The sequence below is a fragment of the Dermacentor variabilis genome, chromosome 4 (assembly GCF_050947875.1).
Source record: "Dermacentor variabilis isolate Ectoservices chromosome 4, ASM5094787v1, whole genome shotgun sequence".
NCBI lineage: Eukaryota > Metazoa > Arthropoda > Arachnida > Ixodida > Ixodidae > Dermacentor > Dermacentor variabilis.
The window spans coordinates 61005940-61022579 of NC_134571.1; positions in this window are offsets into that span (position 1 = coordinate 61005940).

Genomic DNA, 16640 nt, shown 5'->3' on the forward strand with positions numbered 1-16640 from the left:
GATAACTGTAGAAGCGTCATTAAAAACAGACGGAATCATTCCGCACTTCTGGCGGCCTTTCTATACTTCTTTTTTAAATAAGATGTTTATTCATACATATTTTCACGAACAACAGTTAAGTTTGTTAATTTTAGCTTTCCCTTCCTGTTTCGCGGTTGCTTCGACACTCTCCCTTCGTAGGTCGCTTAATTTCTCAACTCCTTAGTACTCTTGTTTCGAGTTACCAATATTGCACGAAAAGTGTCGTACAATTGGGGAAAAACCAGACGAGGTAACGGGTGACAGTCATATTGCTTATGGGTTTAATGGTCATTGCAGGGTTTGAATGCATCTCGAGTTACTTGCGCGGGCACCGAATCGATGAGAAAACTGGCCTTCACACCCCAGGAGATGCTGATAAATACCGCCATCCAAAAGGAGTGAAAAAGGGCAAAATGTTGACCGCCGAATAGCTGTCGAGTCTCAAGAATGATTTGACTACGCTTTAGGAATGTGTGTGAGGAGTGGTGGCGTGGGCAAGGGGGTATGCTGCTTAACTTCGGGGTGGGGGGGGGGGGAGCTTTCTCGGTACGTGTCTCGGCGCACGATTGCAGCGTGCTCAAATGTTGGGTTCGTATCAGCATTGACAGTGCTGTTTAGCTTTTCTGTTCTTGCTAAAGCTAAAAGCTGCAGCCACCTTCCCTCTGTCTCTACATCGTCCCAAACTCTCCCTCCCTCCCCCTCCTACGCCCCTCACTCGCCCAACCAAAACAAAATTATGAAACAGGTAGGGCGCATAGTTGAGCAACACCGTGGTATAGTCTCTATACGTTCGGGGGGACAGCTGAGCCTCACTTTCCGCTGAAACGTCCGAGTTGAACCCCATCAGAGGCTCGCGACAACCGGCTAGCTTCGTAGCCTACTAAGAAAGTAAAGGCATTTTATGAAATTTTATGGAAAAGTGAGTGAGAGCGCATAGAAAGGACCACGCGCGGAAGGCTTGTCAGCGTTGGACGTATTGAAATGGCCATTAAACGCGGTTAACTAGCGCCGCGCCCTAACCCGCGGCTACGGTGTGTTTACGTTATCGCGTTATTGCGTCCGCATTTGCGCACAGCCAATCTCGCTCATAAGAGGAAGCCTACGTGAGAGCCGGCTGTTATGAGAGCCTACCAGATAAGCCCTTTTTTGAGACGGCGATCTGAGGTGCCTAGGGTGCGAATACGCCCTCAGTGTACTCGTAAGAGACTGCCCGTGCGTCGCAGTGGGTCGAGAGGGTCGCTTGCCACGCATTATGCCACCGGGAGAAATGGGCGAGAAAACAGCTTGCGCGCACGTTGAGCCTTCGCACCCAGCGCGTGCCCGTGTGCACCCCAATGTAATATTTACACGCGCAGCGCGTGATGCCTCGGCCCAAGGCATATCCCAGCTCTCTCTACGCACTCCCTTCTCATCTCCCTCCTCCCTCCTCATCTGTCGACCTGTATGAGAGCCTCCCTGTTGAGAGATGCCCCTGAGGACCGCGTCTCCACTCTCGTCTTCTTTCCTCTTTGGCGTGCCAGCGGCTCTTATGCGTGCGCCCAGGAACACGCATATTGCGTTAGCAAAGTTCCTGCCGGATCTCCCACGATGCTCGCATCCATTCGTGAATTTGCATTGCTTTTCTCGTTTCTGTTTCCTCCTTTTACTTTCTGTGCTCTGTTCGCCTCCACCCTCTTGTGGTGATACCGGGGAGGTCGTGATGCGAAAACCAGCTCGAGCAGCGTGCGCTCGGGTGCCGTTCAGCGTATGCGAGGCTTCACAGAGCGTCACGTTATGCGCCAGAAAGCGTCACAGAGCGCCGAGAGTCGTAGGCACAGCAGCTGCCCTCCCGATCGCTTGCGACACATTTCCAGCTTTGTGTGAAGCATTGCTTCCCAACATTGGTATGTTGGGAAGCAACTTCCCAACACTCCGGTATGTTGTTATCTATGCCATACCGTTGATCGCTTGTTGTTCGTTTCGAATGGACGCGGAATCTTTTCCCCGCGTATGCCACGGTGTGTGCATTCAATGCGTATCCTCCTTGTCACTCTCATCATTTGGTTATCATCAGAAGTTGAATTGAAGTTCAGTCTATATGAGTACGATGCACGGGTCCGTGTCGTGACCTCATTATCCCTGTGTCACGGGGTAGGCCAGGTAAAGGACATTTTACAACATCCCGCCGCAGCCAGCTTAATGGCTCAAAGTGTACAGGGTGTCCCACGTAACATTACCTAAACATTAAAAATATTCAAATTGCCCCGTAGCTGGATAGAACGAAGGTAATGTTGTTTGCCGTCGCTGGGAGACACTCATTACTTTTACCGTTCCGCCTAATTAGATGATTAATCTTAATTAATGAATTGACTTCTCTAGTATTATAATTAGACTAAAAGTGTCAATGAGAAAACTGGGGAGCGACATGAAAAACTCCCGATACAGCTTTGTGTTGCTCAATACGCACTACATGAAAGTGTTTTTCCGAGTGAAAGAAGTCCGCAAATGCTAGCAATATTGCCGCGAGACTGGCCGCTCGAGGCTTTAGTCTTGGGGACACTTTCTAAACTAGACGGATGCGAAAGTCGTTGAAAAAGAAACGTCACTTTTTTTTTTTGTTGAAGAGATGCTGAATGTTGTCATGTGACTCAGTGAAAATTCCGAGGTCCCGCCATCGTTGCTCAGTGGCTATGGTGTTGGGCTGCTGAGCACGACGTCGCGGTACCGAATCCCGGCCACCGCGGCCGCATTTCAATAGGGGCGAAATGCGAAAACACCCGTGGTACTTAGATTTAGGTGCACGTTAAAGGACCCCAGGTTAGTCAAAATTTCCGGAGCCCTCCACTACGGCATGCGTCATAATCAGAAAGGGATTTTGACATGTAAAACTCCATAATTTAATTTTTTTTTTAACTCCGAGAGTGTACGTTGATTAGAAGAAGAAAAAAAACTAATGAAACGCTCCTTTTTTCAAAGTGTAACTGGTAGTTTGCAGCTGCTTTTAATTTGTTTTGGTCTTTCTGTCTTGCTTCTAGTAGCCCTTGACGCCACTGGCAGTTGCACGAATGAAACCTGCTAGCGCCACAAGAAGCCGAATTTCCGCCTGACTGTCAGAACTACAACAAGGAAAGTCTACTTCATCTGAATCGTGGCCCAGCGCGTACCTTTAGCTTCAGGCCTGTGCTTGGTATAGTAACACGTGCCTGACTTGCGTCCTCTCTGATGACAACATTCCTGCCTTCTCTCTTTATTTCCCCCTCCTCCTCTGATGGCAATTGAGCAGAACAATTCTTATGCCTTTTGTATTTCACATAATTAATACCGAGCCTCGACTTCGTGCCTTCGCTGAATGGTTCAATTAACACCTTTGTACTGCAACCGGACTCTGCCAAACGATCGATCACCCTATGGTTAAACTAACGTGCGCACGTTGGTTGCGTGCATTGTGCCTCATCATTCTGGTTCAGTGAAAGTCCTCGCGATTGTCATATTATTGCGATAACAATTATGTGGACCCTCCAGGCGCATTTCTGCCGTCGCCGAGAGGTTTCGTATAAAGTCCAAGGGCGATAAAATCGTCGCCGTGCGCCGTATGCTGTGTGTGCGAGTGAAAGCGTACGAGGGTGAACCGGTGAACGCGGCTCAATTTTGCGTGTGCGAGCGGGGAAGGCGTGCCAGAACAACACCGTCTAGAGAACAACACCCTCTGGAGTCTAGGAGGTGTTGGCCAGAAGCGCACCCTCTCCTCTCGCGCGCGAGGCACGGGGTGAGGCGAGGAAGGGGGATGGGGGCCTTCTACTCTGGCAGCTGCTGCTTACGGCGCGGCAGGGGGGGCGCCGCATATTGAAAGCGATCTGTGACGCGGCCAAAGGACGCGCCCGTGCGCGCCTTATCTTCAAAGCGATATGCGATGTTTTCAGTGCCGGTAGCTTCGTATGCGCTGTGCTTTCGACGTTTCGTTCGCGTTAAAGCGAGAGATACACGAAGGTTAATTCGATCGCTGCTGCTACCGCGATTTCTCATTCCAGCATTCTGGCAGCGAGATTCCGCCCTTATCGAGCGAGATGTGTTCATGTTTACCAGCGCGCGTGACGCTGCGCTTGTTAATTTAAGTAAAACACGTTGGCGGGCTAGTTGGTCTGAATCCACGATAGAATGTGTAAGCGCGACCGAACGAGGACGTAGTAAGAAACGGACACGCAGAGAAAGCGCTGTCTCTGTGCGTCTGTTTCTTTGTACGTCCTCGTTCAGTGACGCATACTCATTGTACCATTGTTAATTTAGTTAATAAGCGAATGTTTACAAGTTTATACGGCCGATGAATCTACTATCATTACTTCGTATAGCTATGTACTGATTTGCTGTCGCAATCGTTGCCATCAGTCGGTGCTAGCGCGATCGGTCCGAAACTGCGACTTCTTTCGAGAATTTGGTTTTTAGCGATTTGTGATAACCGATTTACATATATGGGAAAAGGGATTGTGTCTTTTGACGATCGAGAAATCCAGTGAATAAAAGTATACTCCCCTGAGCAAAAATATACGGACCAACGATTCTGCGATAATGTTGATTTTATTCTCCGCTAATGGATGTAACTTAAAATTGAGCACTGCAGTTCAAAGTTGGAATTGCGAACTTTCCACTGCCGTTTCCAATTTCTCTTGTGCCGGACTAACCAATAAGTTAAGTTTTCCTTCTCGAGCCTGTGGTTCGTATACTTTTGATCACAGATGCAAATCTCACATGACCAGACCCCGCCAGAGGTAGTGCACGTCGCAGTTCATTTCGAGGCCCGTGCATACATCTCGAATTTGCGTTATGCCTTCTTTTTTTTTTTCGTTATATATTTTGCCCACAAGGGGTGCAGCGCTTCAACTGTATGAATTTCCCTCGAACACCGGCTTTTATTCTTGGCGATCACTAAGCAAATGTTTATGGCCCTGGCGAAATTTAAATGCGTCCACGTCCCCTCGTCATTTGCGCAACGCAGCGCATGCCGATTCAAAGAAGCCGCTGCTTCGCTTTTCCTGCCGAGGGAGCCCTGTGAGCGGTGCGCAATGCATCGCATGCCATTGTGACAGTATTCGCCGCCCACCCTACAAAAGACCGGCGGCAGCCAAAATTTGCATGGCCATTGTGCTCTTTATTCGAAAGAGAGCGCATCGAGAGGCCGTCCGTTGTCTCGACGTCCCCAGCGGCGCGACCACGTTTTTCTCATATGTAGGATGCGATGCTGAAAATGGTACTTAAGTATCTGTACAATTCGTATGCCCGCCGTTCCTTTTCTCTCGCTCTCTCTTTACCCCGTTCACAATTTCCCGTGTCTCGTGCCTAATGCATATACGAACCTTTCACACCCCTTTCCAAGTTAGCTTTCAAACGCGACCCGGCGAATATTGCAGAGGCTTTTGTTCTCGGCTAGTGCAGATGTAGTTCGCAGCGTTGGAAGGACAGTGTCGCAATTTCGAAAGCTATAGCGCAGATGAGCGTCTTCTGGTAGAATATTCGGCTGGGCTGCGGATGCGGAGCGGGATTCGCAGTTTCATCCTCTTCCTTTTCTGTCTTTTTTTTTTTTTTTTTGCAATGCTCTTGGGCGAATTTTACGACAGCTTTGCAAAATACGTCTGCCTCAACCGAGGATCGGCTGCTGCCATAGGAGTCGACAGCCCTTGTCAAAAGCTTTAATATCGTCAGAAACGTCGGTGGCGCGCCCCATGGCAGGACACACCTGAGCTCGGGAGGGTTAGCAGCCTCCTTTAAGGTCCGCGTACATGAATTGTCTCAAGCTCCAAAAGAGGCTTTAGTACGCAGCCCAGACACAGATACGGTAATGGGCGCACCAGCTTCAGTGCCTTTGCCAATGACTACGAATTACATGGTGCGGAGATGTCATTCAGGGCCATATCTTCGCGTAACGTAGAGTGGCGATGAGGGGCTGCCCCTAGGGAAGTTCGTTTCGGGTAGCCGCAAGGCATGGTTCCCTCATGCTTCTTATGTCGGGTATCAGCATTCACCACGCCTTGTAGCTGCGAGCGCACACACCATGCGTGTTTCCCAGCACTGACGTTTATTATGAGGGATACGAGGGAAAGGCTGATTGCAGTTAAACAAATTAGCTATTTTTCGCGGCGCTGGCCTCTCGCAAACTTGCTCGTTTAGTTTGCGTGCTATAAGTTAGCTTAAATAATGAAAGCTACACGACGGACGAACAGTTTAAATATTACGCATCCTCTCGTCATAGAAGTGAGTTGGGGGACGGATGTGACTTGCTTAAGAATTATGGGATTTTACGTGCCAAAACCGCCATCTGATTATGAGGCGCACCGCAAATTTGGACCACCTGGGTTTTTTTACCTGCGCCTAAATCGAAGTACACGGATGGCCGTGGCCAGTATTGGAGGCGGGTTGCTTATAATTGATGCAGCAGCAAGCTATTGCGAACGCTTTACGGAGGCTTCGAAAAATTCTCTTTTACACTTTGCTGCTTGCGTTGTCACCGAAATTGTTCGCCTGTTCATAATATCTCCATGTGAATTGTCGCGTAGCAAACTGGAACAGTTATCTCCGACAGGTGTGTTCGTGCACTAAGATAAAACAACGCCGCACAAGAACTTTTACTAGAAATAGTAAAAACAAAAAGAAGGCAGTCATATCAGTTTTAGGTAACAGCATAAATCATCTGATTGTCTTACGCTTTTTGTCCCTGACACAGGAAGCGCAACGAAATTACGCGCTTCTCACCCATCTTCCGCAAACCTTTCGGTTAAAGCAGACGCCGACATGCATTTCCACTCCGTTTTCACCAAATCGATGACTACACACAGTCAGGAAAAAAAAAAAGAAAAAACGTAAAGCGTCGTCATGAAACCAAGGTTGCTCGCATTGGTTGCTGCGAGGTACGTTTACATTGTGTTTATCGCCGGCACCTCTGCACTGAGCGCAATCTGTTCGGGCAACTCGGTGATACACTCGTGCAATTCGGGGACTTCTTCTAAGGAAAGCGTTCTGCTGCGCGTGGCCGCGCATGAAAAAAAAAAAAGAAAGCCTGCATATTTTTTGCACAGGTGCCACATATGTTTCAGCCGTAGAAAATGAACCACGCAGTATCACGCATACCGCACGTGCGACGACGCGCAAAGATGTGAGTTGCTGGTTCGAAAGACGCCGCACAAACTCACTCACGGACAGTACGCAGTAATTCTCGTACACGGAGAAAGACAGAGATTATGGTTGCTTCTATTTTCAAAGATTCCTGAAACGAGTGTCCACAACAGCCGCGCTGATTCACATGGCAGGGTTTCTATATCGAGTGAATCGCCCGAGCGATTTTTTTTCTCAACGTTTAATTATTCATCGTATCCTGAGCTCGCCGAGTACGTCGATGCCAGCATTCGACACGATCGACGCACTCACTGAAAGTTGGCGTTTGCTGAGTTCATGGGCATATATGGCGCGCTAAGCTTTTCATTCGACGCCGCTCCGTCATTTCTCTTCTTCGTCTTCTTCTTTTGCTTCTTGCGGGCCTTTCAATCCACCCGCAGTTGCATTGCAAGGTTTATCTTTAGTTCCGCTTGTTACTTTCTTTTCTCTGATTATGCTCTCTGAATATTGTGCTTTGAGAGCGTCGCATTAGTGCACGAAAGACCCAGAACATTTTTTACTCCTCGGCTGACGACACGCACTGCCGGATAAGAAGACCGGAACTGGAAGCGCGTTTGTGCTGGGAAACGAACAGAGACAGCAAGAGACAATCCAGCGATGTGAATAACTGCTCGGCTGGCTACACTCCGCTGTATCCCGCCGCTCCTGAGGAACGCTCGCGCCACAAACAAAATTTAGTCTGCGCAGCGAAGAATGGCGGCGGGGAATTCCATTGCCCGGGAGAAAGTGTGCATCAGAAGAAAGTCGTTTCTTTTGTTGGACTCTTCCGTATTATGAAAATGTATTTGGTTTTATTTCGTTTCTGACGTCACTGTGTTTGCTTTGGTCAGATAAAGGCAGCGCACTTTAGGTGCGGGATAATTACGGTGGTTGTTGTTTAATGACTACCTGTGGCAAATACTGCAAGGCTGTTTTGATAAAAGTATATTTGCCTAAAAGTTGTCGCTTCAACAGGGAAGCAAGCTGCTGCTTATGCTCACGTTCCCGATTTCACCAGCCACTATTATGCGACCGCCGCAATCGACACAACAAAACCGGCATGTCTCCGTTGATTGCAGTTATCGCTTTTATCGGAGGTTGCATGGACGCTTTCGTTAATCTGAATATCACACGCAGTCTGCGTCCGTCCGACACCATTTAATACAATTAAATAAATTAATCATATTCTCTGGTGTTGCCTGCCAAAACCGCGATATGATTTTGAGGCGCGCCGTTGTGGGGAAGTCCGGATAAATTTTGTCGACCTGGGGTTCTATAACGTGCACCCAGTGAGTGCTGCAGTGGCGTTTTTGCATTTCGGTTAGATTCAAGAGAGGCCGCCAGGACCGGGATTCGAGTAACGCAACACCAAAGCCACTACGCCACCACGGTGGGTACACCCTCGAAAACAGCTGCCGTGTTCCACCATATTAGCTTGTCTGTTGTTTCGCCTGCACTTTTCTTTACCACGGATAGCGTTGATTCCGTCACCCCATCCTTCTGCTTGAGCCCTAGATTTCCTGGCGCATCCACAGATGTGCCAGCGCACTGTCGCAGATTTGCCACTGCCGTCGATTTTCGTTTGCCATTCTTGTTCCCTGATCGCTCTGTTCTTACCTTTCTAGTTCCTCTGCCTTGACCTCCCAGTCGTCCTAAGCCGCAGCGCAACCTTCCTCGCTTCGTTTCGACCAGTCGAGGATTATCGTGTCCAACCTGACAAGTCGTCCGGGGATTTGCGGAAAGCGGAAGCAGCATCGCCGGCGAGCGTTGCAGCTGCGGCCGGTCACTCTTCCGCGCGCAGTCAGGTGGTTGCTGTGCAAGAGGGAAACGTAGCATTTGTTGTGTGCGTGAGAAATATCGCTTTACCCTTTCCTTTGTTATACTCCTACTTCATGCGAGCTTTGTTCGTAAACGCGTTCGCAAGGGTGAAGCACCGCAACAGCAACGGCAACGGACGGCGGAACGAACGAGCACGAGAGGGAGAGGAGTGCCACTGAATATAAACATCTGAATATCTGCTGGGGCCCTGGTTCCCCTGAAATATTCGCTTATAAGCACGCATCTAAGCAGCCATAACCGCTATCCGAACGCAGCATCGCAGGCACCACAGCTCTTGTTGACTAATGGATGCGAGTGGGTTCTCGTGAACTCGATCGCTTGGCGCGTTCTTCGCCTTTCTTTAAATCCTTGTTACTGTCTCGTTAAAGGGCCGGTTAACCAGGGTAACTGCAGTTGTTTAATTGCATCTCTAGGGCCTTAGTGACGCACACTGCCGGATACTGGTTTGACACGTACAGTACCATTCGTTGCTCTTGCGTTTAAAACTGCGATAGCCAAAGACGTTCGTGAACGCTGCTGAGGTAGTATGCTATGCGATCTCAGCACTTCCCAATTCACTAAGTGCTTATCTCGAACAGTTGCGTCCCATTATTCCTACACAGTTGACGACTTACAAGATATCAATATGTTATTAGCCACATCAACCTTTATCAACATCAAACCCTCTCTAACCCACTCGTTTTCGTCTTTCTGCAGTCTGGAAAGGAGAGTGCCGAAAAACGCGAAGATTATCGGTTGCTTTCTCGGAGGGGGGGGGGGGGGGGATTAAGTCTGCACGGTGTGTTTTGAAGTAGTTTATTTCATTTTATGCAGCGCCATTATGCACGACAGCGTGATATATTTGGTAACGGTGTATGAACGAAAAGGGGAAGAGCTGAAAGAACTGAAAAAAAAAAAACTATAACTGTAGCAACTATAATCGCTTTAAACAAAAAAGAAAAATGGCTGCCGTTCAACATGGCTTGAACCTAATTATACGAGCGAAAGCTCTGTAAGCATGGTTAGACACGGTTCTTGAGTGCGTCTTCCCGGCGAGCTCTATCGGCGGGGTGCTCATCTCAGCCTCCCGCCTGCTGCGAAGAGTTGACGCACTTGCACCGGCGCGTGCTTGATCCATGGCGAGACTGAGCGAAAAAGCGTCGCCGAAGCAGCTACTAAGGTGGCTTCATATTCCGATTAGGGAGCCTACATGTCGCGCCTCCTCCCGGCTTAGGGGACAAGTAAGCTCCCTAATTCCGACGTAATCGGGGCGCGGACGAGCGTCGCTCCACGTCGGTTTTATTGTTCCCGCGCTGCAGGCAGAGCCACGGCAGGGCAACTGAACAAGTGCGCACCGAATAAAAACTGCAGGCATAGCTACTGGTAACCAAACGTCTCAGCAAATCTCGATTCTTGCTCCGTGATCTCGACGCAAGAGGCCACGGGTTGGGCCACCACGGTGGCTTCACGGAAAGTTCGCTTGTCAAGGCTGGCTGTGTGAAGTAATGCTTCTCCTTATTTTTCCTTCCTCCATGCTTAGACGCTGCTGTTCACGCCAACGTGACGTAGCGTGCGCGCGCTCACGCTACATCGGACTATATTTAACCCCTTGAACCCTCGCCTAGTCACGTGGCACACAGCGGCGAGGCTAGCGTAAAGGCTGGTGCAGCTGCGATGCCTCTCCGCAGCGTATCACGTGACGTGACGTCACACCTTCATACGTGTGCGCAGGCGGCTGAAAGTCAAACGCGCGCCGATATTGCCATTGGGAGTTGTACCTCGAGGAGTAGAGCTTTTGCTGTAAGTAAAAGAAGGGGGGGGGGCGCAGTTTCACCCGAAGGGCGAAGCAGTGAAAGCGACAGCATTGTTTAGCGTTGCGCTGGCGCTTCGCAGACGGTTCTCTAAGAATACGCGACAGCGACAAGTTGGCGCGACACAGCACGCGAAGGACCTTCTGCTGCGTAGCACAAGCAGTGGCCTGATATTAGGCGTCCCAAAACGCTGGCGTTTTCAGTTGCGCTGACCCAGCGTTGCGGGCGTTGTACGTCGATTGTGTACGGGATCGGACAGAAAGAAAACCGTCTGCGTTTGTAGCTTGAGCTATACTGTCAGTTCCGCCAAGGCCCCTGTGCACACCACGGTGTGGTATGCACACGGCTGCTCGGCAGGAACGCTACTGGTTGCGCCCACAGAGTTCAGAGTTCATACCAGCAGCGGAAGGCTCAACGCAGCCATGGCTTCACTGCAGAGCCGAGTTAGCGGGGTGATTAGATAGATAGATAGATAGATAGATAGATAGATAGATAGATAGATAGATAGATAGATAGATAGATAGATAGATAGATAGATAGATAGATAGATAGATAGATAGATAGATAGATAGATAGATAGATAGATAGATAGATAGATAGATAGATAGATAGATTTTGCTCCAGATCTGGAGTCTGCATATTATTGGAGACTTCCAGATTAAGTCTTCTTTATGTGCTGTACCAGAAGGCCCCACCATGTTAGTCGTAAGCTTTTAGGAGAGGGATCAATTCGCTCCAGGAATGCGATCGTAAAAAACCCTGGCCCCCGCATTAAAACTAAAAACAAACTGCAATTCTTATCTTCCCTATTCGGGCAGTTCTGAACTTCTTCGCTTGTTATGACCGTTTCTCGCAAGGGTTCACATTTGAAGAATCTGTGCTCACCGACGTGCTTGATGGTACACCTGTGTCTTTGCATACACCTGTGTGCCGTGCATTGGGCGCACCTTAAGAAAACCCTGGTGGTCAAAAATTACCGGGAGCCTTTACGGCCTGCCTCATGGCGATACTGTGGTTTTAAAACGTAAAACTCCAGACTTTATGTCTTTGCGGACAAAGGCAATGGTCCGTTAAACTAATCTTCGTCTTGGAAGACAAACCTGACAAAGCTTGCAAGTTCGCTTTGCGTGAAGACAAGCACGGATGCGCACTCTCTTTCTCTCTCTCTCTCTCTGGTCCTATTGCGCATTTTATAATTATTATTATATTATAATATTATAATTATTATATTATAATAAGGCCTATTATAATTTTTATAACGACATGCAGGCATCCGGGCTCTCAGTTGAGCGAAAGTGCTACCCTTATCATCAGCCGGCAGTATGCCTTGATCCGGCCGATAAAATCAGAATCACCCTGCGGGCTCCGTTCTCTATCGACCCTTCTTATCGTATCCTGTTTCGTTCGCTCGGAGAAGGATCGAGGTCAGCAACACGTATCGTTTTGTTCCTTTGACATTCCTGCGAGAACAAAACAAGAACGTGTTTCCTTCCTACGTATAGTACGTGGCGAGATGTACGTTGTATGCCGAGGCACGCTGGGCGGCGAAGCAGCAGCTAAAGGTGGGCGGGGGGGGGGGGGGAGGTAACCGGGCGACAAATAATGTGCGCGATGACGGAGAGGAAGAAATAACACGCAGTATAGATGGAATAAAAGGCAACGTTACACCAGCGGTGTCAACACAGGACACCATCGAGAGGACGAAAGTAAGAAGAGGGAGCCTTTGCTTCCGGAGATGGCGGATACGGATCCATAAAAACGGCACCACGGCCACCGAAGACAATCCGATCACCGCGCGGGGCCCGTACGGTTGCATTAGCGACAACTGCTGGAGCGATTATCTCTTAAACAGGCGGGCGATCGCTGTGACCTGGCCGAGGAAGCCTCTCTTCCACTATAGCAGCAGCAAATGTGGCGAGTGGAAAATGCAAAAAAAAAAAAAGAAAAATCACCCGCCTCGTTCCTCTCCCATATCTACCGTTTTCCTAGTGTGATGTTGGTTTCTTTCTCGTTCTTTGGTTTATTCGTATTTGCTTGGCGCCCTGTCGCCTCGACTCGTTTTGTGTGGTCTTTTCACCGGATATGAAAAAAAAAAAGAGCTTTGGTCGCTAGACGGTGCGATCACAGGCTTTTCGGCCTTACAAAGCTGGAGGAGCGAGCCCAAGCGACCGGTGATACAATGTATGGCGCGGCAACTTTGTTGCTGTCTCCTGAAAGGTACACACACATAAGCACATGCGTCTTAAGGGGGAGCGTCAGGCAAGCACCTTATTCAGGAAGGGATCATGAGTGTCTTTCACGATGTCTCCTAAATGACTGAAATAACGCAGTGAACCGTTTACTGGGGAAGGATGGCAAGATTGTCATAATACTCCTAGGTGGACGAGGAGATGCACGCCGAAGGGTAGAGATTGCTGAATCGCACCATTTCGTGCATGCGTGCGTGCGTGTGTGCTTGTGCGCGTGTGCGTATGCATGTGATTTATTGCGTGCGCAGGAACGAACGAGAATTTTTTGGTAGGGCTTTTATTATTTACCTATTTAACTTAGTAAGGGAGAAACACTGGCCTTATCGAGGGACCACTGCCTCGGCTGACAATCGTGATTTGTAATAAAAATTCGTGCTGCCGCTCCGGTGCTGTCTCAAGAGAAAGTACCGTTTACATGTGTTTATGCTTGCTTTATTGTGTTTACGTGATCGCATTTGTTCAATGCGCGTATACTGTCTATAGCTGTGTAGCTTATTAAGAGGCAAACATGACCACTGCATTCGAAGTTTTTTAAATGTTCACTGCGTTTGACACTCACCTAAATTTTGTCATTATCCGGTCGGTGATCTGAGTGAGCCTAAACAGAGATATTTCAACGAATACCGGTTCGAGTTCCATCGTTTCTAAAAGTATGTACCAACAGGCCAAACAAGAGACTCTTCTACTATTTTAACGAAATCACGAATATAAAGTGCAACGTTGGTCTCTACTTGTGGCTTATACTGTCAGGATCTTGTGCACTCGGTTTCGATCTCTTGGGGCCTGAAAACATTATGTGAATTTCACAAACAATAGCGCCTCTCAGCGACCATCATTTAATTGCGCATGAGTCGCGCTTAGGGTGCAGCGTTGGCATCTATTTATATGGATAGACGACCCGTGTTTTTTTTTTTTATTTAAGCGTCGGGTTCCGTATTCCCATATTCGCTAGAAAGTTCTTACGCCAGAACTGTTTCGTAGGACCATGTGCCGGCCAGTCATGATGTTGAAGCAACCGGCTAATTTCAAACAGCACGTACGAAAGAAAAGCTTTGAAAATTTGGCTCCTGTTTCCCTTATTTTCCATAGAGCATAACTTGAGCTAGACCTTTTTTTGGAGAATGTTAAATTAAGTGTTTCAATGACGTGGTGAAGTGTATAGTTTCGAGTAAGTCTCACCTTCATGGGCGCCTTGTTTCAGCGCTGTGTCACCTTCGTATCGTGCCGTTATTAATCGAATAAAGTCAACTAAATATGGCATAATTACTTCGGTGTGATCCACGTCTCCCCTTTGCTCCCTTGTGGTCATAAACGTGACCGTAAACGAAGCCATGGTAATATTACGATTGCCTCCTCGTTTTCATTTGACTCCTGCGTATTGCATTTAATGCATTCAGGGGAGTTAAGCGTAAGAAGAACTTTTACCACGCTCGGGGTGTGGGATAAATCAATCATGCTTTTATTTCCTCTTTCTTACAATCTCTCCTGCTGCATCAGCTCTCGTTTGATTCGACCTTCATTACCTCCATCTCTAGAAGAAAGGCTGGCTTGGGAAAAATGATAAGGTGTTAAAAATAATCTAGGAAATTGTGTTGAAGCCACTTCACAGAGGCTGGGCTGCTTCACTTGCTCCTGGTAAGCATAATTGCATTCTTCAAAAGTGTAAAAATAAATGCCTCTATGCTGTTTTTATTTTCTCCTTCAATTTCGTTCACGGAAAATGTGGCAGCGTATTGTAAAGCTCAAGCAAGGCGCGCGGAAGAGTTTTCTGGTGACTTGAAGCTTCGAGATGCGTTTATTATCATTTTTTTCACTCACCTGCTGCGTATTCGCGTTCGGCGTGGCCTCGTGTAGTGCGCGTTAACGCTTAGTTATAGTGCAGTGTAACTCATTGCACAAGGGCTGCGCAACGAGCGATTGAATAAAAATAAAAATAGCATTAAGAGCAGAAAATACAGCGGCGTCGATTAGAGAACAAAAAGGGATAGCCAATGTTTTAGTTTAGGTTAAGAGAGAGAAAGCAATTGAGTTGGGCAGCTCGTGTAATGCGTAGGACAGATAATCGGTGCTATGTTAGAGTCTAAAGAGTGGGTGCTAGCGGAAGTAAACAGAAACCTACGCGGATTTCTCGGACTGGAAGAAAGCTTCAGTTGCGCTCCGGTCCACGTTGGGCTCCTCAAACCCCGCCGACTCCTTCGTTGTCTCGCTCCTCCCAATGCCGCGCCCGTGCAGAGCAGCTGAAGAAGCCCCTGGAGGACTACATCGCCAAGCACTGGAGCAAGGTGCGCTTGGTGCGTGCGACGCAGCGCGAGGGCCTGATCCGCGCGCGGCTGCTGGGCGCCCCGGCAGGCGACGGGCGTCGTCTGCCTCGACTCGCACACCGAGGCCAACGTGAACTGGCTGCCGCCGCTGCTGGAGCCCATCGCCAAGGACTACCGCACCGTCGTGTGCCCCTTCATCGACGTCATCGACTACGAGACGTTCGCCTACCGCGCCCAGGACGAAGGCGCGCGGGGCTCTTTCGACTGGGAGCTCTACTACAAGCGGCTGCCGCTGCTTCCCGAGGACCTGGCGAATCCCACGGAACCCTTCAAGTGCGTGTATGCTCTGCGCCGCCCGGGCACATGTCTCGCCGTCTCGTACCGCACTGCCCGCTGGCACTGTAGTCCTAGTACGTTCAAATGGTATTCACAGGAAATATATATCAAGCAGTCCACGTCTGCATGATAAACCCGATAACACTATCCATAAAGCTGCACATTTTCACATTTTAGGGGTAACTGACATAATGCTATGCAAAGCGAGAGCGAGACAAAGAAAGAAAGGGAAAGAACAGGGATGATACTCTCTATCATCTGAAAGATTTATTACACAGGAGTAGCTTTTAAATACTGTATACACCAAGAGCCAACACGTTATGAAAGGTACATCGACGTCATATACGCAAGTTACCGACACTAGTGTAACTAAAGTTAAAAGAAAATTGAATTGATATTTCAGGCAAAGATCAGTATGAAGGCAGTAGGTTGGCTGAAAGTTGCGGTAGTTTGTTTGGGAACAGTGCACGTAAACAGAGGCGTACGGCAATGACTAACGCGGCGCTGGGGTTAAGATCGTGTATTGCTACAGCGTATAGAAGCGGCGAGCAATGTATACAGCCTTCGTGCGCCGAACGCAAAACAGATAACAGAAAAACTTCCCTTGCTTCTCGTGCGTCGCGTCACGTACGCGATATTCCGTCCACGTTTCTTCTTGACCACTCAAATGATTTCCGTCATTGCTAATGACCACACATGCTTCGTATAGCAAGTAAGCAAACGCGTTAAAGTCAAAGTGAGAAGGTACAGCCTGAGGCTGTCAAAACTGCAGCTGGCTGCTGGCCTGTGAATGTACTGCAGATTGCGCTCACTAGCGGATTTTTTAACGGCAGTGTCTTCAAGTTATTCAAGGTAGTTCAAGCCGCGTCACTGATGCAAGGTGCGTACCCCGGTAGAGCACTTCACGTAACAGCACAAGTTTAACTTGGCAGACTTCTCATTCTCTCATCGATCTTCTCATTCTGAAGGGTATTGACAGGGAAGCAACTGCGGAAAGAAAAATGGCTGTGCGCAACCTTTGTTCA